Here is a 26,565-nt window from a genome sequence, read left to right as displayed (position 1 = left end):
TTCACTGGAATCATTCAAGAAGAGGATGGATGGAACATGCTGTGAATCATCTAGAAGAAATTCAACCGATGGACTTGATCATCTCTCCTGTCCTTTTCAACCCTCATGTTCCATGGTGCAACTACAAAGGACTAGAAAGGATTAGAAAGAGGGTGGACGTGAAGAAGAGAGATCTATACGACATGTGTGAAACTGTAGCACCCCCTGCCCCAGACTGGAGAGTTTCAAAACAAATGGGAAGGGTAGTTGTTTTGGGGGGTGTTTTTTTGTCAAGGTTTTCTTAGTTGCTGGCAAGTACCGGACTTGAGAATCTCTGTGAAATACGAGTATAATGGCTGGAGGAGAGACATCAATATGATTACAGCCTTAACTTCCCTGGCCAACATCTACTCACTCACTCTTAGCCAGGCCCTTATTTCTAGATTTAGATGCAGCTCAAAAGGGGCTTTGACTTTGAAGACCCAGGCAGAAAACTGTGCTAGTTGCGTGGAAGCATTTTGACTGTTTTCTCAGCTGTTTCCTAAGAAAACAGATTGAACATTTGCCACCTTGTTCCCAAATAAGGAAGGCGATTTCACTTTCTCCCGAAGCAAAACCACAAGGTGGATTTGGCATTTGTTGAGAGCAGAGTGGGGTTCAGATTAATGTCATGCTGAGGGTTTCTTTGTTTTTACAATCTTTCTATATAGTTTAATGTGCAGGAAGCTAAATGAATTGCCCGTGCCTCTTCACGGGGCTTCCTCATAGAATGATCCCACTGGGAAACTGTTCTCTGCCATCCCATCTCCCTATCTCCTTCCTTTCTCCAGTCTCACAGCTTTGGCCATAATTGGCCAGTTTCTGGAAAATAGGATGGCTGGGGGAGAGAGCCGAGGGAAAGACAAGAAGGTCAAGACAAGAACTGAGCAACACAAGATAAAAGGGGCCCGCAGGACTGCCTTTTATTTCACTGAATGTTTAAGTTGGCAATCATAGTATTTTATATATCAGGTCATATAATCAGATCATCAAATTTTGAACATGCATCATATGCCATACACTTTATACATATTAACTCACTGATTTTCAATTACCTTATAAGTTCAGTATTAGTATCTTCATCTAATAGGTGAAGAATGCAAAGCTTAGATAAGCCAAATATCTTGCCCAAACTCACACCAGTTAGTGCCAGATAGCGTTGGAGCAGGGTTCAAACCCAGGTTTTTCTGCCTTTAAATCCAGATCTGATAACCACATGTCAGCGACAGTCGGTGAGATTTTTCAATAACAAAAACGCAGTAAGCTGTCACACTAGACCAATCAAGGGCAATTTTGTTCCCAAGGGGACATTTGAGAATGTCTGGAGACATTTTTGGTTGTCACAAGTGGGTAGGTGCAACTGTCATCTAGTGAATAGAGGCAGGGGATGTTCCAAACACCCTATAATTCAGAGAAAGTCCCCACAATGACCACGAAAACCATCAGATCCAAAATGTGAACAGTGCCCACGTCCAGAAACTCTGCAGGAGATGGATGGCCCCGTGACCACAGCACGACTTTCTGTTAAAAAGGGAAATAGCTCATCGCTTCACGACACACCATCATATGCTTAACAATGTCTGCAACTGGCCAATTCTTGTTAAGAATGAAAAATAAAGGAGTGGGAGGGAAAAGAAAGGAAGGAGAAAAAGAGGAAGAGAAGGAGAAAACTGACGTTAGGAGTTTCCAGGGCAGCTCTCAACAGCTGGATCACATTACATGGAAATCAGCCCAGCAACAGCACAACAGGCTGCTTTCGTGTCTTCATGAATAAGGCAGCGCGCTGGGTGGATGCTTTCCTCCATTTAGAAACAGGTAGTTAATGGGAACTGAAGGGATCAAATGCTGTGTACCCCAAGGTTACGTACATCACGGGCCTGGGTGGCCCGGAGCTCATAAATAAAGCATCTGAGCGTCTTATTTTAGGCCCGGTCAGATAAGCGAAGGCTTGTATCATGTGAACAGAGACCACAGCGCGATATGACACTGAGCCTGCTAATTCCAGGGCCTCCTGGAATGTGACATTTCGCGTGCAGTACACTGAGCTCATGCCCTGTGGAAGCTCCATGGCCCGCCATGCCTTCATTTTCCATCCTCTCTTTGACTTGGCTGCCGCGGGAGAAGGCTGTGGCTGAGACGGACTCTTAAATTATGCCAAACTCATTCCCTACGATGCGGAAGTTAATTTGAGGCACATTTGCAACTTATAACTCTGATTTACTCGTTTGCTGGTACGCAGACCACACAGCTTGACAGCCTGCCAGTTCGCCCGGGCCATTCCTGCGGAAATTGTTTGGCCCAAGTTGTGACCCAGCTTGGCAGCTGAAAAAACAGCTGCTGGACAATGGCGGGAGGCAGAGTTGAATATAAGAATAAAAACGTCTATTCTTCCCCTCGAATTTTTACATATAATTATGCAATCATCTCCCTATTCAGATACTTTGACATAAATTGTGCTTAATTAAATTGTTGCTAATTTGTTGTTTTATTATTAGTTCATGGCTTGTTTGCTGATATACACCCACAAGCCATGTGCATGCACACACACACAAACTCCCTTATGCTCAGTTATACTATTGTTGTTGCTTTGAAAGTAATGAAAGTGTTTTCTATGAATAATTCCTCTATCTGACAGAATAACAAAAGATTTCTAAGAGTGCTTATTCATATGGTATACAAATGGCTGGGTGAACAACCCTAATGTGATAATTTGCTGGTGTTATTGTTTCTTTTCTCATAGACTTCCTATGATCTGATAACATCAATCAAACAATATATTCTTTGCATGAAATAAATTCTCCCTACTATAAAAAAAACAGCTCCCATAATAAATAGATTTCCCAGTGATCAGTATTATACTATTTCTCATTCGGATCCTGAGATTCCCAAGAGAATGTGTTCAGTAAATGTTTGTAAACTTCAGTTTGGGGTAAGATGTATGGTCTAAATGTCCCACAAGGCTTTCTAACCAGTGGGTCATTGACTAAAAGCTATCACCAACTCATTCAAGAGACCATCGTCCTCTAACACACGTCCCCTCTCCCATGCCTTGTGGCATCTCCTCAGGAGCCAGGTCCTCTGCTTCTAACACCGTTTCTCAAAGGGTGGCCCTCAGAACACCTGCTTGTTACAAGTCAAGATTCCAACAAGCTTGGTAGGGCACTTGTTAGAGGAGAAGGGGTGCATAATAGAAAAGGAGGTTCCTAGATGCCGTTCCAAACCAAGTAGATCTGAACCCCTGGGGGATCTGTACCTCTAACAATCTGTTCAGGTGAAACTGACCTCCTCCATTGAGCCTTGGGGAATATGGATCAAAGGGGTGGAGGTGAGAACACAAAAACACTCTAAGAGACAATCCTCCAGGACATGAGGGATGCAAATGGATTGAGATTGTGGGAAACATGCTCAGTAACTCACTGCACCTGAAATAAACCGATGTCAAAATGTCACGCTAAAGACCATCAGCTGGTTGACACAATAGATTGCCCTCAACCTACCAAAAGATACCCTGGTCTTCAGAATGATGATCCTGCAGCTCAGCTAAAAGAAAAAGGTGTGAAAACAGAGATCCAAGCCTATTTCTATGATATACTGTTTTTCACTGTAAAAATGAATTTTCAACCAAAAAGAGTAGAGGAAAAGTTTTTCCAGGTAAAACTCCATTTACCTCCTAAGTGTTCTTAGAGGTTTTGCTTTATATCTCTTTGGTGTTCTATTCCGGCTTACCTTCATTGTGATATCAGAGCAAAGTGACTGAATTCAGAGTTCCAGAAGAGGTTCAAAAGTGAAAAAAATAACATAATTTATGCCAAAGACACCAGTTCTACCTTCAGAATTACACCTGAACCCCGCATGGCACCCAGAGGAATGGCCAGCTCCAAACACCTTTGTTATCTCCTTCCAGGGCATTGCCAGGCCAGGCCAGGTGCGTGAATGCAGTGTGTGAACTAGCACAGTGCAGTCATTCCTGGTTGCTGTGTGGTGGGTGTGGCCATGTAAATGAGTTATCACAGGGCCTATCTCACTCACCAAAGATCTCTTGCATTCCACCATTCCCACCAACTAGAAGGTAAACATGTCAGTGGGAGAACTGTGTCTTCTGTTTCTCTGCCCCCTCATATCATCTCACATCTCACTGGATATATAACTGCCCTCGGAAGATTCCTGTGTCACGGTAAGAACCTGCCTATGAGGGTCAGCTTCCAATGGGAGACAGGAAGTCCTCAATCTCAGTCTATGGCGACAAAAAACAAATAAACCACACCGCTTCCCTTACGGGGACGTGGATTTCTTCTCCAAAACACTCAGAGATCAGATGGCAGCCTTTCCACATCTGGGGAGAAAATATACCACCGGCAAGTTTTTGCAAATTCAAATCCTTTTACTTTGTAACCACAGAGAGGAAAAGTATCCTGCCCTCACTCAGGGACCGTGACACCTCCGCCTGGGTCCCAGCTGCATGAGAGATTTACCGTATGGCCTTGGGCAGCTCATTTCACCTCGCAGTGTCTTAATTCCCTCATCTGGAAAATGAAGATTCTACCTACAGCATGGGCTCAGCATTTCAAGGTCAATGCGCGAGGCGGATATTGAAAGGCAGGGTTCCGGGGGGGTGTCTGATTTGGGGGAGGATGGCAGGCACAGCGGTGCTCTTCAGGGTGGGTCTAACATACGCATCATTGCAAAATCGGGCCCTCAGTCCCGCGCACACACGTGATGAGAGCAATAAGCCACCTGGAGTCTTTTATCGTTACTGCCAAGTGGAGTTGATAAAGCAAATAAAACAAAGGGTGGGAGACCCTAATTTATCAACCATATTGGTACAGATCTGATATTGACAGGCCACAGGCCACTTTTAGATTCAGGTCAATAAATCCATTTCATAATACAGTACAATCCCAACACTTGGCCCTCAAATCCATACCCCTAGATATTAGAAATCCATCCTGCCTTGCCTGCAGTCTGTCAGATGTCACCACGGCATGCAGAAGCCACCCTGCCAAGTCCATACCCCGGACCAAATCCCAGTAGAAGCTTCCCAGATATAAATAACCACTATGAACATACAGGGGAGAAAAATAGCTAAGAAGTTTCACTCTTACTTTCCCCCGCCTTTTAGCCTGTGACAAGTAAAAATCATAGAGTTACTCACTCTCCCAAAAACAATCTAAAACCAGAAGGCTTAACCAATTCAATTTTCTAGTCGCTGCGACAACTATTTTATTCTGTAAGACAGCACTTGGGGCACACACACTGGCCTAACGTGGCGGGTTCTTCACAGACAGCCCCTGCTGGAAACCCCCAGAGCGGCTTCCACTCCCGGACTCGCTGTGGGCAGTGGCATTTGAGGATACTCAGGGTCCGTGGCCATGTCAAGGGAAGGAGGAAATTTACTTCTGTGCAGGTTGATTGAAATCCTGGAGAATCAGTTGGGAGAAAATTCCAGTTTAATAAGGGGGAGGAAACCTACTCACTATTTGCAAGGCCTGGGAGAGGAACATAAAAAAGAAATAGAGGAGTGAAACTCAAAATACAGACATCTGGACTGGAATTGTGCACAGCCACGTGTGTGGTCTTGTTTGAATTATTTGGTCTCCCTGAGCCTCAGTTTCCCACTGTAGATTGATAAAGAGGGCTGTTGTAAGAATGAAATAGCATAGAAGCCTCTAGTACAAAGTCTATCACACAGTAAATGCTCCGTAAATACTTGTTAAAAGACAATCTAAAGCAAGAAATACTGAATTATTGATATCGCTCCTTAACCAATGGACAAAATTTTCTGTATTGAGTGCATACCATGTGCCAGGCTATACAATACATACTACATGCCTGGCACTAAATGGTGGAAACAGAGAGGTCATAAGAACAAATGTTGGTGCTAGTCCTCGAGGTAAAACAAAGGAAATGCTCAGAACTGGATAAAGAGAATGGTTGCTTCCAGATATGAGACCCAGGTCTGGAGACCCTGGGACAGGCATCTCTCATCCCTAGGTTTGGAGGACTGTGGAATTATCCCAAAGTTACTTGCCCAAGGGTGGCTGGCTACATACTGGTTTCTTGCAACTTACAGACTAACTCCCATGCTCATATGCCCAGGGAATGCAAACTCATTTTCATATTAGCCTCAAATAGCTGTTAGAAAGATCAGTCTGCTGCAAATATAAAATCCTCAGCATGAATTACTTTAGGATTACCTGAACATCCAAAGGAGAGACATGGGCAGACACAAGTGCCATCCTGGAAAGCCAAAGGTAAATTAAAATGCCATGTCAAGTATCAAAAGTCTTGTTCCTATTGAGGCGCCTTAGGCATTTGAATCCTTGGGCCCTGGCCTCTTGGCAATCTGTCCTCAGCACAGTGGAGAAGGAAAAGGTGAAGGGGTGGAAGAGAGAGAAGAAGGCACAGGAAGAGGAGGGGATGGAGGAAGAGGGAAAGAGAAACTGTGAAGGAGCCCAGAACTCAGTCGGCCTCTGCTAGAACTTCCAGGCCAGTGGGGGCTGTTGTACCCCTTCCCAGTGGAACCGCAGGAGACGAGAGTGAATCAGCAAGCTCCCAAGGCCAGTCATCTTTGCAACACCAAATCCTGCAATGTTCTATGGCATATAAACATGACCTTAGGGCAATTTTGCCCCATGAGGTATGAGGTGACTGTTAAAAAACTGGACTCCTAAACCCAGATCTATTGAATGAGAATCTCTGAGTTAAGGACCAGCAGTCACTCCACTGCAGAATCACTACCCTAAGCTACGTATGGGCATTTGACCCTGCTGAACACCTCCAGCCATGGGCTGTTTCCTTTCTTGCACCTGTGTTTCATGCTTGTTCTGACCTCTCCCACCCTGCAAGTTGACAGCTATTCTTTCTCACTACCTGCACACGCGGCTGCCTGAATTTTTCCTATTTCCTCTTCTAGCCACCAATGCTGGTTTGGTGGTTACCAAACTCTTTTTAGCTTTAAAACACATTCCTGAAAGCTGATTCATAGGCAAATGACAGCACGGAGCACTTCCTATCAGAGACACTGTTATGGAACATGAGCCTCCTGGTTTTCCAGTGCTGGCCTCCCTGTGTTCCCTCTGGCCAGTTCCACCCCCTCAGGAGCTCCTCCCCTCATTCCTAGGGCTCAGCAGAGAGCCTTTCCAAAACCACTGAGATAACACAGTCTTCTGGAAGATCTTGCCACACTTTCACAGTGACACCTTATTGTTTATAAATATTCAAAATGATCAGAGAAGCTTGTTTTCAAGAAAGTTTGTCAGTGTAGTCCAAAGTCAAATGTCTATTTCTTTTTATTTGAGAGCATATCACCAAATGTATAAATAGCCCCAATGTTATCGTTGCAAAGTTACCCCTTACAGTGAATGGTCTTAATGCAGAAAATGATGCTGTCATTGTATTAGTAATGGTGTACTATCTACTTTGGAAAGGCTCTCAGAAAAATAATGGTCAAGAGACTTGCCTTTTCCACAACAACCACAAAAATATCTCCTTTGTAAAAAAGAATACCAGAGCAACCAGAAAAACTTTCAGGCCTTTCAAATTTTAGGCAACTTAAATTGACCATGTTCTAAATATTTTAGTATATTAATAGTCTACCAATGAATTTCAAGTAACAGTTTTTAAAATTGAAAAAGTATTTAAGCAAAGTACTCTTAATGTTCTTTTTGACTTTCTCTTCTAAAATTTATAACTTGGCAATGCAGAATTTAGAAAGTAAATTTAACACTATTACACTTTAGGAGGGGAGGAGGATGCTGAACAGAGGGTACACAATTCCTCTGGTGCATTAGGACAAGGTTCAAAGTCAGGTCCACAGAGGGGGATATAGTCAGTATGGCCAAACACTGGCAATTCATAAAGACAGGTAAAGGATGTACAGGGTACTTCTTATACTGTCCTTTCAACTTTTCTGCAGCTTTGAAATTTTTCAAAATAAAACTGGGGGCAACGTTCAGATAAAGCACAGTCACACATGTCAGATGAGCCTATGCAACAGGGCCTGGAACTGGCTGAGGAAAGCAAGGCCTCTAAGGTGCAAAATCTAAGGAGGCCCCTGGGGGACCCTGGGCATGAGCGCCTCCATAAATTTTGCACCGCGAGCATCTCATTGGCCTCACCCTAGTGCCAGACCTAATATTCAACACTAGCAAAACCACCTGGTTTCTCCAGCTGACAGCTGTAATTAAAAAGAGAAGAAGCTCCAAGTCCATTTCATCCATGCATTCACCAACTCACTGAATCTCCAAACATAGGCTGAGTCCCAGCCCTATGCTGAGGGATTACTCAGCTAGGAACCTACTCTGTGCTGACAAACCACTCGGACTCTTGGACAAAATAACCTTAGACCAAATTCCTGTCATTTGTTTCTTCATACGTGTGTTAAATGCTGGGAGCACTGTGAAGACAGACCAGTCCCTGCTAAAATATCTTACTATCTGCCAGACTCTGTTTTAATGCTATTATTTATAACATCATCATCATCATCAGCTGTTGACATGTCTATTTTCCCAATTCAATACCCAAGGCAAGGAAGAGGTATTATTCATCTTTGTTTTTTGACACCCACAATGGTGGTAGATCAAATGGTCAATAAATATTTCTTGAAAGGATGAAACCATAAATCTATTTATTTGGTCTTCCTCAAGGATTTGCCACATTCAGTGGAATAAGAATCTGCCCCCCAGATTGCCTAATAACACTAGCTAACATTTGCTGAGTGCACAAGCTGCCTGGTATTTCCTGAGCTCTTTCCGTACATTAACTCAGTGCAGCCTCGCACCAACACTGAGGCTGGCCTTTCACACATAAGCAAACAAGGGAGACTGAGTTCTTTCCCAGGGTTGCACAGCATGGAAGAGGCCATGCTGGGGTTTGCCCCCAGGAGCCCAGCTCTGGAGCCTGTCCTCTCAGCCGCTCTACTAAGCCATCTCAGAATTAGGACCCAAAGAGGTACTGCCCAGCCCCAAACAGCACTCCTCTCCAGCCTGCACTTCACCCACTATTACCTAGAAAGATCTGGAGGGCACCAGGGACACTTTCAGCAAAATGATCCTCGACTCTTACGGCTGGGCAGGCAAGTCGGACTTTGGGGGACTTCCTGCTTAACTTCACCTCGTCTAAATATAACCAACTAAAAATAACTTGAAAGGCAAGTATGTCCGAATGGCCAGAGGAGCTGCAGAAGGCTGCAGAGGATGCACTGAGAAAGAAGGAACCTGGCTGGCCTCCTCCTCAAAGACCCTGATGCTTTTCAACATCAGCAAGCTGCGTATTGTGATGGGAAAACTAAGTGCCCGATTATTGGAATTCCATCATGTATTCAGTTATGCAATTACCTTATTGTATTAACAAGTGCTAGGGCACAGCAGCAATTGCTGAGATTTTGGCCATTTGAAATTGCAGGATTTATTCTTCCCCTTCAGCTGATTACTTCTCATGAGTCCGTCCATTTTTCTGGGATTATGCAAATGACCCTATTTTTGAACTGCTCAATTGAGAAATCCAAAGCACATCAGACCCCAGTCTTGCCACTCTGACTTTTAGGTATGACCTCACTACAGACTGAGCGTATTTCAGAGGGGAATATCTGCAAACGCCCATCATTTTTGTTTTCATTAATCACTTTAGGCTTTAACCTCTTTTGAAATTCAAATAAATATAATGTAAATATAAATAAAAAAACAGTTATACAAGTTACATATTTTCAATGATGTAAACACAAATACACTCTTGTTCATTTGCATAATAAAGACTTATCCCAAAGGGTTCATGCATCAGACTGTAAAACTCAGAGTATTTCATCAAAACATCTAAAACAGATATGCTGTGATGTTGTTATGCATTTCTATTTGCCACAGTTACCTCGGCAAATATGAAATGTAATCATGCAAAATTAAACATTCCATACATTTTCTATTCATTCTCTAACGCTCTCCCCATACTCCAAAATAGGCTATCACACTTTCGAGTTTACAGGGACAAAAAGTGAATCAAATTCCTTGTTTCTGAATGCATTACAAGTAATAGATCTTTTCACTGAGGGCTTTTCATCTAGGAATCGCCTGGCTCTCCACACATAAAACATAATTACTCCATACAGTTGGCTGCCTCCCCATCCAGCAAGATTCCTCCTTGCTGATAATCACTCACAGGGAAGCCATACCTGCATTTTCTCAGGTAACCTGGGTCCAGGCTACTAGGAATGATGTTTCATTTCCTTCAGCGTGACCACGAGGCACAACCACTTGCAGGAAAAGCTGGCTCCTTCTCCCAAACAAGTAGAAGTTAAGAACACAAACTCTGGCCCCCAATCGCCTGGCATTTGGATCCCATTTGCACCATTATCTGCGAGGTGATGGAGCAAGTCTCCTCACTTCTCTGAGCTTCAGTTTTTGCAGTGATAAAATTGGGACAATAACAATACCTATCCCTTTGGGTTATCAGGCAGACTAAATGAGTCAATACTTGTAAGTCACTCAGAACACAACCTTGACCCCCCCAGAAATGACACCTGATACCTTTCAGAGCCATTTCACATTGATGACCTCATTGGGGTCTCTCCATCTTCCTGTATAGTAGTGGAAGCAGATGCCACTGCCCTCATTCAACAGGCGAGCAGAGAGAGATATAGAGAGGGCTCCTGACAGTCAGGACCAGAGCCCCAGGAACCAGGTCTAGTATCCTTCCACTGACTTCCTTTCTATCCAGATCAAACTGACTCACTGACCCAAACAGACCCTGGGGGCGGGAGGAGGGGGACAGGGACAGGGGACTTGTTTCAATGGAGACAAGAGAAGCATTCGGTTGCCAAGGCTTATCTTGCATAGCAAAAGAGACCCAGATCATCAGAAGACACATCAACAAGACTACCTTAATCATGATTTCTGCTAACTATGAAATGAAAGTTAATTTCATGCCTTGCATTCACAGACAAAAAGATTCAGTGCTGTTTAAATTCTCTTCAGCCCATTGGCAGTTAGTAAACAGGAGGCTTCATGTTCAAATGCTTTAAATCACCTTGCATATCTCAATATATTATTTATGCCCTCAGTTGAAAATAATCAGCAACTCTGAAGTAGGTGAGTGGTCTCCTCTAGTATAAACTTTTTTTTTCACTCTGGCAGTTACTCTAAAACACTGGTAAACAACCTTAATTCACTTCTAACAAATTAGTAGGCTGCTGCTGTGTCTGCAGGAGGCAAGCAGATTGTATTATTAACCAAAACAACTTTCTGCCTGTCAATCATCTGCACCCCACAGAGGGATGTGGGCTTTGCTGTCTTATTACTCAAACCAATCCATGGGCGCAGGTGACTTCAGCTGGTTTCTTCGAGGTCATTCTCTTCCGGACCTTTGATTAGATCTCTCGACTCTGAGATGCAGAGTGGAGCCTGGAGAAGGCAGAGTCTCGGGGCTGCTTGCTAAGAAAGATACAGACAAATGAGAACCTTTCCAGAGGGGTACGGGGGTTGGAAGTCATGGCATGTAAGTTCCAGTGGTTCAGAGAACTGAAACTAACAAAGAGACCACTCTAGGGGGGACCCAATCCGTGCCACCAAACACTTGAAAGTGTGTCACTTTGGAAGAAGAAAACTTGTTCTCTGTAGGTATGAAAAGTGAAATTAGGACTGGAGGGTGGAGGATACATAGAGGGTGGATTTGGGTTCAACTCAAGAAGGAGGCACCTCTGGAGGCAGTGGGCTCTGGGCACTCATCAGATGAATCTTCAAATCAGCCAAGAAACAGCACTAGGTGAGACATGTAGCCCCCTCCAGACATAAGATCCTACCATCCATGAGTCTCGGGGCGACTCATGAAAATGGGCTTCAATAAGCAGTCATGACACTTTTTATATTTCTCCATATTAAGAGTTTTTAAAAGGTGACAACCACCTTAAAATTTTTTTTTTAAAAATACTACGTGTTAAGCACTGGGTATATCGCCAGCCAGTCTGCGGCTGTCTACACAATGCCAGGGCCTTGGTTGACCTAGCAAAAATAAAAGTTGCACCATTGAGCAGGGGAAATCAGTTGAAGCCATTGCTTTGGGATTGTGCAGTTTCTGCCTGTTCTCTGGCTTTGTGGCTTGCAGCCCTTGGCCATTCTGTGGACCAGACCACTCCCACGCCATGTGGGCAGTACCATGGCCAGAGAGGGGTAATCCACATTCATCTCACTACACTAGTTGGCCTCCTCCTTCCCCCGAAGTCTGGAAACACAATGCTTAGCAAGTTGTCTAAGGGACGTCTCATTTAGTTTCATCATTAACAAAATATTGCTGACCTAGTGAAACATTCAGTTCCTCCCTGAAACCCAGCATATCTTTAAGACACAAACCGACTGCTCAAGACACAGAGTTGAAATGCAAGTCAAATAAATAAATAAATAAATAACAAAAATGTGGGCAAGAGAAGTCAATACAGCTTGCATTCATATCCAGGGTTCATATCAGCATTTTTAAACGCTGCATAGACATGTATTCTTCTAAATTATCTAGTAAACATTGTCTGAATATCGAGGGGTGGGGGGCAGGGGATCAGGCTTCTCTACATCCAACATATTGACAAACCATGAGAGAGTTCAGAAATATTAAATTCCTCAAAGGAAGTAGGGTTATTGATATCTGGGTATGAAACTTGATGTTACTTATTTCTAATATGGCAAGAAAAGACATCTGATATTTATTTTCACTTTGTAGTAACAGAACATAACATGACAATAATGCGTTATACTTACAAAGTACCCTTCATCCATGGGGCTCCAATTCTACCAATATTAGTTCACTGATTTTCGCAAAAAACCTGAAAGGCAGAGGGTAAGTTTGTGTTACCCCCACTTCACAGATGGGGATATTGAAATGCAATAGGCAAATAAATTATTGGTCCATCACAGTGAGAGAATCCAGTAACAGGAGCACAAGAATGACAATCTTCCTCTTCCCCGTCACAGTGCAACTCGATCACCCACCTTTTCCCTGGGTGGGTGATATTTCCCACTTAACTTCCACCACCATTTCAACCCATTCAATACATTTTACCCAGAGCACAAACGGTGCCAAACATGACCCCTTGGTCGAATGAGCCCAGATACCCACATTCCTTTAATACCAGAGAAAAGGTTGTAAACATGGCAGAAAAATTAGATTGACAAAATACAACCATCCAACTAAAACTTGGCCTGAAGATAATGTTACTACTAATGTACTTATGTTCACATGTCAGTATATGGACTCATCTTTAGAAAGTATTCCAAGGAAGTCAGAAAGCTTCAGAAGTAATCTCACCCACAACACTTTCAGAAGGGTATATTTTAACAGCCCTTTCTAAGACACCCCATCCTTTCAACCACTCTCAGGCCACTGATTCATGCATTCACCAAATAATCAATGTTTACTGGGTTCTTACTACATATAAGATTTGCACTCCAAGTGGCTTCTTGGAAGATACAAAAATGTGTGTGACACAAATCCTGTCACCAAGAAATCTGTCATCTTGTGGTGCAATGATTTGAGCACAGTGAAAACCACTGTGATCTAAAAGCCTCCAGAAAGAAGGTGAAGGGAATAGTCAACGAACACATACACATGACCCACGGACATGAACAATGGCGTGGGGATGGACTGCAGCAATGGGGGGCGGGATAGGTGGAGGCGGGCAAAGGCAGAAAAATGGGACAACTGTAATAACATAAACAATAAAACATTTCAAAGGAAAAATAAAAATAAAATAAAATTCTCTAGAAAGAACTAACATTTTCTGGACACTCCTGGTGAGTCAGTGATACTGGTCTTAGAAGGGTAGCACCTCCAGAAAACTCTCTCAGAAAAGAGGAATTTGGGCTCTGTTTATGAGCCATACTATTGGTGATTGCAGTGATGTAGAAAGATGGATCTTCTTAAAAATGCCGGGCCCAGAGCCTTCCCAAAGGCCATGACTGGAGGGTCATGATCTCCCACTATCTTCTCAGCTGCAGCCACACTGACCTCTTGGCTTGTCTCAAATCCCCAAGCACATTCCCACCTCAGGACCTTGTTTCCTTCCAGTTGTTCCCTTTCCTTGCGACAGCCTTGCTGCTGGCATCCCCGTGATCGCTGCTCAGACGCCTCTCCAGTGAGGTCTCCCCTGAGCACTCACCTGAAAGAGCTCATCACGCTCAGCCCCCTGCCTGCTCCTTCTCTTTCTTCATCTCTCTACCTCTTTCCTATGACCCCCCTCAACTAGGACCTACACTCCATAAAAGCAGGAACTTCCGTGTTCACTGCTAAACTCCAGGGTGAAGAAGCTCCAATAAATATTGGCTGAATGAGGCAATCACAATACTGAACTGGGTGCTCTGCCCTTTTCCTGAATCTCCTTTATTCTCGCTGGGATACTGTTATAATTACAAATAAATGAAATTCAGTACTAAATCATAACAGATTTTCCCACCCATGGGGGTGGGGGGGAACTCTACAAACACTAGTTGTAATGTTTCTGAAAACACAATCAACACCAGTTTTTATTGTTTTCCCTTCTCTTGATTGCTGGAGCCACGGGCCAAGAGTCCAGTGACCTCACTCTCTGCCTGGTTCTCCTGTGAGTTGCCCTGTGGTCCTGGCCTCCTCCTTACTCCTCTGGGGTTTTGTTCCAAGTGGCAAAATAAGGAAGGTTACAAAGCTTATTTCCAAGGTTCCTTCTGGTTCATAAACTATGAAGAGCAACATATAGGTGATGGACCAAATTACACTCATATGTCTACATCTTCTGATTTGATAGCATTAAAGTGTAAGCTTCTCGCTAACGTAGCCAGGTCACTTCATAGTAAGCAAGTAGGAACCCCAGAGGGAATGGTTTGGTTATCTAATCATACCCGCAAGCATGCCAGTTTTGCACAAACAGCACAGGTATCACCGAAAACCTTCCCATCCCCACCATCACACCACCAACACACGACAGACATGCGAAGAAAGATGCCGCGTCAACTGTCTCCAAACATCCTGAATCACAGACACTTCGCTGGAGTCTGGAAACAGATTTCTTGTTTACTTGCACATTAATAAAACTCACACCTTCGCCAGTCAGAATATTTCTCCCCAAGCATCACCAGTCAGAATTTTTTCCCCAAGCATCTGAACATCCGAAGAGATTTAGAAGCAATTAACATTCATGAATAGCAGGGCAATCAACATGGGAATCGCTAATGGCACTGGACAGAATCCAAAAGCTGGTATTCAGATAACAGTGAGTCCCTGACACCGGTTGTGGTGTTAGTTAATTCTGGAGGGCAAGTTCACGGTGTGTTGTCACGCTTTATGGGGCTGCTGTCCCGGCCTCTACTCTATGTGGACCCAGCCCTTAACAACAAACTTCTTTTTTTTAACAGCTATTGAAAAGAAGGCATTTTTGTATCGTTATCACACAACCTTTGGCATGAATGGTATATATAAAATTCAAGGATATTTTTAAATTGCCTACCTGACAAAAATGTTAAAATGTCATTTTTTCCCACGTAGGGTCTCTAGACTCCCTTCACCTGTTAGCTTTTGTAGCCAGAGGCCTCAGAAATAATAGCTATGAATTTGCACCTTGAGGCTGCCTCAGTAGGTTTTGCATTTACTTGCACACACATGGTTCCTACTCTCCCTTATGTAGGAAGACGGGGACGTTCCTATCCCACAGAGCTCAATGCTTGTCTTCTTGTCAGTGTTCCTGACGTGTTTTTGTAAATATTCCAGAAATCCGCATTTCCGCCCCCACCTTTTTTTTTTTTTTTTTTCACTCTACTGGGAGAGTCTCTGAGCATTGTTACTCTTCCTGCCTCCTCTTTCCTGGCCTCCTGTCCTCACCACATCCATCTGGAAAGCCAGAGCCAGGCAAATCTCTCTTTATCTTCTTGGGACCACATTCCTGAGTCCTTGCCCCTGGCTCTCCTCCTCCCTAAGTCCAAAGTGTAAAGGGCTCAACCTTCAGAGCCCGGGATCTCCAGACTCACACGTCCCTCGCCCTCAGCTCCCCTCCCAGCCTTTCTGGGCCATCGGGTGCCTGTCATGGCCAACACGCTCACCTCTAATTACAGGACACCTTTCCTGATATGAGGACTGTGGGCCCCACACTAGTAGAAAGGCCAGCTCACTCTCGTTTTGTGACTTTGGATGGAATTAATCACAGCCTATTATGATTTTCTTTATTCTGTGTGGCCTAAGAAAATAAATTTGTTCCAAGGTGGGACTTTTGAATTTTTTTCAACTAGTGGATGGTTAGATATGAGTGTGTGATTGGATGAAATACCATTCATTTTGATAATATTTTTCTGGTCATTCTATTTCATTCATGTTCTATCCCATTCCTCTCTCCTCATTTGCTGTTTCCGACTAGTAAAATGTCTTCCTTCCTTTACTTAGAATCCAGCTTTTTTTCCTTCCTTCGCTTTCCCACCCCCTACAGATTATGAAAGTGTACCCCTGGCCCTGGCTAGCTAGCTTAGTTGGTTAGTGCATTCTCCTGATAACGATACGTCAAGGTTGCAGGTTCGATCCCTGGTCAGGGCACACACTAGAATGAACCAATGAATGTGTAAGTAAGTGGAACAACAAATTGATGGTTCTGTCCCTCTCTGTTTCTCGCTCTCTCTCTCTTCCTTTCTCTCTAAAAATCAATAAATAAGTACATTTTTTAAAAAGTGTATCCCTATTTAAAGCTTGCACTTATTCCCTGAAAGTAGCGGAAAAACCTGTTCTAACAACAATTTTATACGCGAGACTCCAAATTAAAGAAAAGCTATCCACACACCCATACCTAAGAACCCCTCGCTTTGTCTCTGTGGCAAGTAGTTTCGTATTCCCAGTGCCAGCCCCGAAGCAGGGAGACTGCAGCCTCCGAGGTCCTCCACAGCACCCACGCCTCAGTCAGCGCCGCTCTGCCCCCTAGCCTGCCCCCTGCCCTCCCCACCCCAAGGAGCAGCAGTTGAGATTAAACTGCTTCTGGGGCCGGCTTGGGGGCGGCCCCCAAGTTAAAGTTTGTGTCAAACTTTAATCCAGTCAGGGCTGAGTGGGCATCTGTGGGTCCTGAAACGTGTTGGCAGAACGCCTTTCCATGGTACTCTGCATTCAGCACCGTCCTGAGATCATTTCTGATGCTTTGCAGAGTTGGGGTGGCCAGGAGCGCCCTGACTTGGCAGTAGCACCTCGCTCGCCTTCCTGACCCCCAGACATCAGAAGCACTTCTGCCATAAAGGAGTGAAGTGTGTGTGTGTGTGTGTGTGTGTGTGTGTGTGTGTGTGTGTGTGTTCATGTGTGTGTGGTGGTGGAGGGGAAGGGATGGGCAAATAGTGAACAAACACACAGAATTTTTTTAACTTCCAGGATGAAAGGAAGCCCATTTTTCAATCCTTCACCTTCCCTCAGCACCAAGTAAAATATTCCACCCAGTCTGTATTAGTCCACGCTGCTCAGGAGTCCTTATCTTTTCCATATCCTTTTGGCTGTCTGATGAATCTGTGCACCCCCTTCTAAGAAGAATGGGTTTTAAAGGATTGCCAAGGAGATTAATCGTATTGAAATTCTTTTCCCTCCCAGGTTAAGAAGCCCGGCGGGGTGTGGTTTTAGAGGATGGGAAGTAGAGCTGCTGTCTGGACTTCTTAAACGAAAACTTGGGGTTTCTGCCGGAGAGATCTGCGCGGTGACAGTGACGTGCTGTGACACAAAGCGTGAGGCGGTGGCTGTGCATCCTGGCCCTGGGCTACACTCCTTCCTGTACACCATCCAGGTCTTCAGACAGCCCCGCTCTGTTAGCCCAGACCCTGGCAGCACTTACTACACTGGAATTGCTAGAACGGAGACTTCCTTTACTTCCGGCCCTAAGTAGACGTCAACTACTCCTGAGACAGAAGTGGACGAATAAGCAATTCGAGGAGTCTGGGGAGAGTAGAAGTAAGATAAAAACTTGCTTCGGGCACTTATTCTTTCACTAGATACTTACTGAGCACCTACTCTAGGTTCACAGCAGTGAATAAATGACCTGAAAGACTTTCCCCCCCAAATTTCACATCCAAGTGCAAGCAAACTAAATAAATATAAAGCAAATGAACAAGTAAAACCATGTCTGGTGGAGGTAACTGCTATGGAGAAAACAAGGCAGCGGAGACTAGGGAGTATAACCAGGGCATGAACTCGTACTTTTGTATCCTGCGTTTTCCCATTTGATGCCAAAATTTTTTTGTCACCAAGCTCCTACCATGTTTCAGGCCCTGGAATGGGTACTAGGGAAGCTAGAATGGATATAGATATAGATGGAGGCGGAGATGGAGATTGGATGTAGACACAGGTATATATATGATAGATGTAGATGTATAGATGTAGGTGATCGATATAGAGGTAGATGATATGGATGTAGATGGTATAGATGCAGGCATAGATGATATATGTAGGTATAATTAGGTATAGGTAACATGGATGGCTGGACAAACCGGTATGGATATGGGTGTGTATACTCATCGCATGCTTGGTTGCCGGTTATTTCATGTGAAGGGTATGCAGTCTTCACCAGAAGGCTCTCTGTGTGACGGTGCACTCCTGACAGCAGTTTCCTTTAGACGGTAACCAATGAATGCCCCAAAGGGGCCCCCAAAGTGGGACAGGTGAAGTGGGGTCTGTGTCTGCTGCGTGAAGGGCGTGACCGCTGGGAGCACTGAGCATCAGACGCGTGGGGCGCGGGGTCAGTAGTCAGGTCCTCGCACAGCTTCACCTCTCGCCCCCCTGAGTGGCTGTAAGCAAGATCCATCACCACTCTCAGCTTTCAGATCCTGTCTACGAATCCAGGATCACAGGCTGCTGTGGGTTCAAAGGCAACCACGCCAGGGAAGTGCCCTGCACAGTGCCTGGTGCTAAGGAATTGAAGGCTGAGCCCTTGCCCCACTTGTCTTCCTATCTAGGAGGGAAAAAAAAGACCAGAAATTCAAAAGCCCCAACCATTAGACGAGGCACCCAGAATAAGTATACTTGACCCTTGAACAATGTAGGGTTAGGGTCACTGACGCCCCTCAGTTGAAAATTTGGGTATAATTTTTAGCTCTACAGTTGCCCCTTTACATTCTCAAATTCAACCAATCCTGGATCAAATTACCAATCCTGGTAATTGGGGGGCTAATCATTGCTGTATCAACACCTCCCTATAGAATGTTTTTTTTTTCCCCATCAAGGTCGGAACATCGCAGTTGGCAATGTGAAAATGCTGTTTCCATTGAATCTGACATGCAAAACCCGAGGATGCAAAGGCCCCTCTGCGTTTACTGGGGGAAAAAAATCTGCGTATAAGTGGCCCTGCACAGTTCAAACCCGTGTCATTCAAGGGTCAACTATATACAACAACTGCTTTTGCTTATTCGTTTTCTTTGTTTTGTGGCTAAAGAGTTCTAGAGGATATTAGCAGACTACTTTTGAGAAATCCACAGTCAAATGCATTTTGGAAACACCTGATGAAATGAAGTTGCCCAGGTCTCTTTATCTGAAGCGCTCTTCCTTGATCTGCTGGTGTGAACAATGGCATGAGCACTCCCCGCCCTATTTGACTGGGGAGCCCCTTGGCATGGAAAATCCTGCCAGATGGTTGTTCAGTGAAACAGACTTTGGGAATCATGAGTTTGATTCATTTGTGAGAACAAATGAATCAAAGGCCCAGGAATATGCACCCTGTTTGGCTCTGACCTAGTCTGGTGGCCCTCTGGAAAGGCTGACTTGGGCATATTTTCTGCAAACCAAGAAAGCCTACTAATAGGGTCTCCTGCCCACTGCACACTCTCCCCTTTTTCCCATAAAAGAAGCCGTTATTCTGGGACCACAGTACATTCGGGGAAAGTATGGGCAGCATCTGAACACTTCTCATTCTCTCAGACAGGTAATTCCCCTATTTTCTGCAATAAATGGGCTCTTAAAACGAGTTTTGTTAATTATTCTCTTTAAAGCTGAATCCTCTTCTGGCTACACTGGGGAAACCTGCTGTTTAAAGTCACTCTGGGTTTTTTTTATCATCAGAATGCTTTGCAGTGCAAGGTATGTGTGCCTCACTTTGATAAACAGAACAACAATGCTGAGAAAGGAAAAAGGACATTCTATAGGGAGGTATTGATACACCAATGATTAGCCCCCAAATTACCTACTTGTACATGAAAGTTTTTGTACTTGGTGCTTTTCATGAAGACCTTACTTAGTATTAGAACACTAGATACATCTGAAGAGCGAGGAGTAGATGAGGAGGAAACTGGGCCAAGATTGTCCCTCACATGCTTAAAATTCAACAGTGAGAAGGAGGTGAGGGGCAGGGATATGAGGAGAGGGGGGAAGGGAGGAGAGGGGTGGGAGAGGAAAGGAGGGGAGAGCAGGGCAGGAAAGAAACTGGAGAGGGGTAAACAGGAAAGTAGTTGAGAAGTATAAAGTGGGGGGCGGGGAGCACAAGCCCACAGATTAAGTTGTCCCAAGTCAGTACCAAAGGCTTCATGCAAGGTCTCTGCCATTAATGGGATGTGGACTGCTAGAGCCTTGTGCACAGAGAACAGAACGTAACCATAGACCACAGATGGCAAACACAAGGCCTGTGGGCCGAATCCGGCCCTCCACCTTCTTTTATCCGGCCCAGCACCTGGTTTCTACCAGGCAGCAGCGCCAAGCTCTCGCTTAACCATTAAGGAGTAGTTACATGTATACAGTCCTAAAATCACATCCAGTCCTTTGAAGGCAACCTCCAGGCTGATGTGGCCCCCTGTGAAAATAAGTTTGACACCCCTGCCATAGATGCTGGAGTTAGTTTTGAAACAGATGTTTTAAATAATGTGAAGCTTAACTACCAGGTACAGCAAGCATTTTGTGTACCTGCTGCTGGCTTGTGGCTTGGCTGGGAACCGGAGCTGTCCAATTAGCAGCAGCCTCCCACCTGGGACAGGCCCCACTAGGTGAGCTTTAACCCTTCCTTAGATGTGCCAATGAAGAGTGGGTTGGTGGTATTGTATCGAGCAGAATGGTGGGCTGGCTCCGCTGACTCCTTTAGTAATGCAAATGATGTACACAGAGGGCAACCTTCTGGGTTTAGAATCAAGCATTTGTTCTTTCAGTCTTTCATGAGTGCCTCCAACACATCAGGAACTGTTTGGGGTCTTGTGAATACCTTGGTGAACATAAAGTCCCTGCTCACAAGGAGCTCTACATTCCCCCAGAAATAGGGACACCAGCCAAGCAGCCAGAATTTCTCCCGGTGGTAAAAGCCCTGAGGAAAAGCAAAAGAGAAAGGGAAGAGGGAGACTGTGGCCCTGGGGCAGGCAAAATGAGCCCAGGGCAGGCATCACTGAGGCAAGCGCATTTAAGCTACCATTTGAATAATGAGAAGGACCCCACCCTGCGAAGAGATGCAGGGCAAGCCGCCATCTTCCTGGGTCTCACTTCTAATCACCTAAGCTTTGACAATACTAGATTCAAAAGCACACAGCCATGTTTAATTTTAAAATCTAAAATGGTGCACTTTGCCTTGCTGGGAAAATATATCCCGAAACGCAGATATTTTTAGAACAGTCCACTTCAGTTTCCTCAAGTACTTTTTCCCAGTTCTACCAGGAGACCCAAATAGCCCAGGTACATCAGCCTCCTCTAACTACCTGAAACTGCATTCATCAGGCACTTCTTAAAAAATTGGGTCTTACTTCAAAGCTGAATGACTTGATTACTCCCATAACAGAATACATTACACTGATTACAGGATTATTCACGTGCCATTTGGAAAAGGTTGGGCAACATTTCTCAGCGTTCCACCCACCAACAAACAGAGTAGTGAAAGCGGAAAATGTAATGCTAATATTCAAATGCCCTCCAAGGCGTGATCCGATGGAGAAATTCCTCACCACTTCTCGTGAACCAACGTAAAGTGTTGGGGGAGAGGTACCGGGGGCTCACTTGGTACAACACAGTTCAGAGAAAAGAAAAGAAAAAAGCATCAGCAGGGGCCCAAATGCAAGGCTGTTCCTAGGATTTGACACACTCTAGGCACTTGGCAAATACCGGTTCCTCTCCCCATTGCCCTCTCCCCTTGCATGACAGAGCCCTGAGTATTGATTTGTACATCAATAATTTGCCGATAACATATTCATTGGCTCATTTTTTAACTGTCACTCCAGTGCTGGGTTTTCAGCCTGCTGCCAATTGATTCGGCCTCATCAATTCATAAGAATGTCTTGGCCTGAGAAGAGGGGTGAGGAGGTGGAAGCTTTATAACTTTGATTCACTGCTAATCAATAATTAGCATTTTATGCTCAAGATGATCAAATTCACATTATTTTACATTTTTAAAGTTTTTAAAGGAACACTTCCTAAAGGCTGAGATGAAAACAGGGCATTGTAAGTTCAAATAAGCCATAAATTAGACAAAGAAGCATCATTCTACTGAACACCATTTTATTAGCTAATCAACGTGTCTTTTTTTTTCTATTGGCATCTACTTACTGTCATGTAATTTCCATAAGGAAACCATCTGTATTTATAAAAGAATTATCTTTGTGGTGATCTAGCAATCTACAAACAGCAGTGATATTTAACTTTTCTTAGGGGATCAATTTTGGAACTGGGTTAAAGGATTTATAAGTCTGTTTTTCATGATAAACCTTACAAGGACTTGTTCATACATCTCTGTGACATTGGAAGCACTTGCAACAGAAAAACAAAAACAACAACAACAAAATGTAATTTTGATTTATTAAAAAGGTAAGGTTCTGGATCCTGACTTGTACATTTTATAATCAAGCAGAATGAGTCTCCACTATAAAGTCCAGAAAAATAATCATACACAAAAGATTTTCTTTACTTTATTTTGGCTAAAAGAGCAAATTAATTTTCAGTGTGATCTGATTCAGTGCCCTATGGCTCAGAAGGAACCCAGTATGAGCCAAGGTCACTGCTATGGATTTAATCAGGATCCAGCCCACTCACTCAGTTTTGACACATGACCAAACCCTGCCTTGTGCAGTTCCTAATGGTGGCCTTGCCAGGGCAAGTCATTGGCCCATGAGGGCCGGTCAAGCTGGTGAGGATGAGCCAGCGACCCCCTTACCACTGAGGGAGTAGAGACTCATAATAGACTTCTTGTTGGGCACGCACTTCATAGATGGATGACAAAACACAGGTACAGGGAGATATTTGTTTAAAGGGTTTCAGTGAGCCCTAATCAGGCGGCTCAGTTGGATCCTTGTCCCATATAACAAAAGGCTGCAGGTTCAATCCCCAGTCAGGACACATGCCTAGGATATGGGTTTGATCCCAGGTTGTACAGAAGGCAACTGATTGATCTTCTCTCTCTTTCTTTCTCTTTCTCTCCCTCTCTCTCTCCCCTGCCTCTTCTCCTCTAAAGTCAATAAACATATCCTTGGGTGGAGATTAAAAAACTAACAATAATATTTTTTGAAAAGGGTTTTGGCGACTATCAAACAGGACCTCAGAGAGAGAGCAGTCTTTGGTTTTACAAAGGTATATTACTTCAGCAATGAGTCACTCCAAATAGGGAAGATGCAGTTTGAGAGCATCAAAGACAAAAATCTCACTCTTGGTTAGGATATAAATGTCTCCAGTAATAACCAATTACTCTAAATTTAATTTTAAGCAACATTTAAAAGAATTATAATTAAAAATGTATAAAGTGTACTAACCAACAAAATACAAAAGCAAAATAAAAATAAAAATTCATATTTCCATTTCATTGATTGATTCTTTCATTTGTACATGTTCATACACATATTTTTGAAAAAGAAAATAAGCACCACGTAGACAGGGACTGTATGTGTTTTGTTCGTTGTGCCTGATACTTAATGCAATACTTGGTATATGGCAGAAGTTCACGAACATGTACAAAGGAAAAGAGGAAGGCAGGGGCGGGAGAGAGAGACAGCAACTGGTTGCCTCCCGTACAACCTGCGATCATACACAAGACCAAATCCAAAACGGATTAATACTTACCTAAGAAAAAGAAGATAAAAAAGATGAACAGTGAAAGGACAGCAAACTCATAGTTATTAAGAACCACACCTAAAACAAAAGCAAACTAAGAGGACAGCTAGATCAGGAGCGGAACCATAGAAATGAAGATCACATGGAGGGTTAGCAACAGGGGAGTGGGAGAAGGAGAAGGGGGGAGAAGGTACAGAAAATAAGTAGTATAGATGGTAGGTAGAAAATAGGGGGGAGGGCAAGAATAGTATGGGAAATATTGAATCTAAAGAACTTGAGACACGTGGTCATAAACTAAAGGGGGGAATGGTGGGGGAGGGGTGTGCAGGGTGGAGGGGAATGAAGGGGGGAAATAGAACAACTGTAATGGCATAATTAATAAAGTATATTTTAAAAAATGACTGAAATGTTAGACCAAAACCATAAAAATCCTAGAAGAAACCATAGGCAGTAAAATCTTGGACATTGCTCCTAGCAATATTTTATCTGATCTATCTCCTTAGGCAAGGGAAACCAAAGAAAAAAAAATAAACAAATGGGACTACATCCAACTAAAAACAGTTAGCACAAATAAAGGAAACAATCAACAAAATACAAAGACAACCCACAGAATTGGGGAACACATTTGCTGATACATCTGATAAGGAGTTAATATACAAAATTATAAAGAACTTATAAAACTCAATACCAAAAAAAAAAAAAATCCAGTGAAAAAATGGGCAAAGGACCTGAATAGACACTTCTCCAAAGAGGACATACAGATGGCCAATACACATATGAGAAGATGCTCAATGTCACTAATCGTCAGAGAAATGCAAACTACAACCACAGTGGGATATCGCCTCACACCAGTTACAATGGCCATCATTAATAAATCAACAAATGAGTGCTGGTGCGGATGTAGAGAAAGGAGACCCTAGTGCACCATTGTTGGGAATGCAGACTGGTACAGCCACTGTGGAAAACAGGATGGGGATTCCTCCAAAAATTAAAAATGGAACTGCCTTTTGACCCAGCAATCCACCTTCTGAGAATATATCTGAAGAAACTCAAAACATTAATTTGAAAGAATGTAAGCACTCCTGTGTTCTTTATAGCGTTATTTACAATCACCAAGGTACAGAAGCAGCCCAAGTGCCCATCAGTAGATGAGTGGATAAAACAACTATGGGACATTCACACAATGGAAAACTACTGGGTCATTAAAAAAAGAAGAAAATTGTACCCTTTGTGACATAGAGAACATTATGCTAAGTGAAATAAACCAGTTAGAGAAAGAATTACCATATAATTTCACTCATGTGGAATCTAATGAACAAACTGAACTAACCAGCAAAATAGAGTCAGACTCACAGATAGAGAACAGGCTGACAGCTGAGGGGTGGGAGGAGTTTAGGGGGTGCAGGGATCCAGCAAAGAGGAATAAGGATTCATGGACATGGACAACAGTGTGGTGACTGAGCTGGGGAGGGAGCATAAGGGGTATGAATGGTAAAGATTAAAATATAATAAAAAATTTTTTAATGTGTAAATGAGCAATTGAGTAGAATGTCACCAAATCATATTAGTGATTGAACTAAGACATATAACTATTCTATCTTCCTCTCTCTAATAAAGTTTTATTGCTTTTAAAATGTAAAACATTTATTTTTTTTGAAATAATTTGATTATACACCAGGATCATGAAGTAATGTTTCTACCTCTTTGTTTTTGTATTTGCTTTTTGTTGGTTTCTTTTCTGAAATACTATTCATTGAACTGTTGACATTTGAAAAAAAACTTGGTCATTGAATTTTTTTAATATTTAAAAAAAAAACAGTGTTCAGGAAAACATAACAAAAAAACCTACTCAGGAGTAGAGAATAGGTTTTCTTGGGGAAGGATAAGGAATCAGGGTCATTTAACCCAAGAAGTAATTTGATTAATGCCTCTGTGGGAAAGGAACATATAAACTCTGGACGCAGAAGTTCTGTTTCCAAGTCTTGGCTCTCCCACCACGTGGTGAGAATGTCTCCAATGTCCTATTTTTCTTATCTATTAAGGGGGCATATCACAATAATTAAGTGAGTATAATAAATATGCAAATAGCTTAGCTTAGCATGTAGTCCTTGGTCACTATTAGCTGCCTTCATCACCACCCCACATCATCACCACAGTACATGGTCATCACCATCATCACCACAAAAAGAACTCAAGGTCTACTGTAATAAAGGGCAGCTTCAGCGTATCCTGGCTATAACTGCAAGGGAAGCTGGTAACAATCTTTCTTGAGCAAACATTAGAATTAATTCAGGGTGCTAGCACTTCTCACTTTAGCAGGTACAACCTTGGAGAAAACTCTTCAACTTCTATCTCTGTTTTCCCAGCTCTTAAATGGATCTAACAGAACTTATTTAATGGATACATTAAATACAGAATGCTGCCGATTTTACAAAAGTGCACATTTTGACAAGAGTCTACCATAAAAAAGGCTTCTTCCCTAACAACCCAGGATAAAAATTTCCAGAAAGATGATGAACTTGAATGCCAGCTCCACTATTCACTAGATGGGTAACATCTCTTAAATTCTCCTGCCACAGTTATCTACTCAGGAAAATG

This window comes from Artibeus jamaicensis, unplaced genomic scaffold (genome assembly GCF_021234435.1).
Source record: "Artibeus jamaicensis isolate MK-2021 breed Jamaican fruit bat unplaced genomic scaffold, CSHL_Jam_final contig_76, whole genome shotgun sequence".
Taxonomy (NCBI): domain Eukaryota; kingdom Metazoa; phylum Chordata; class Mammalia; order Chiroptera; family Phyllostomidae; genus Artibeus; species Artibeus jamaicensis.
This window is presented reverse-complemented; position numbering follows the sequence as displayed.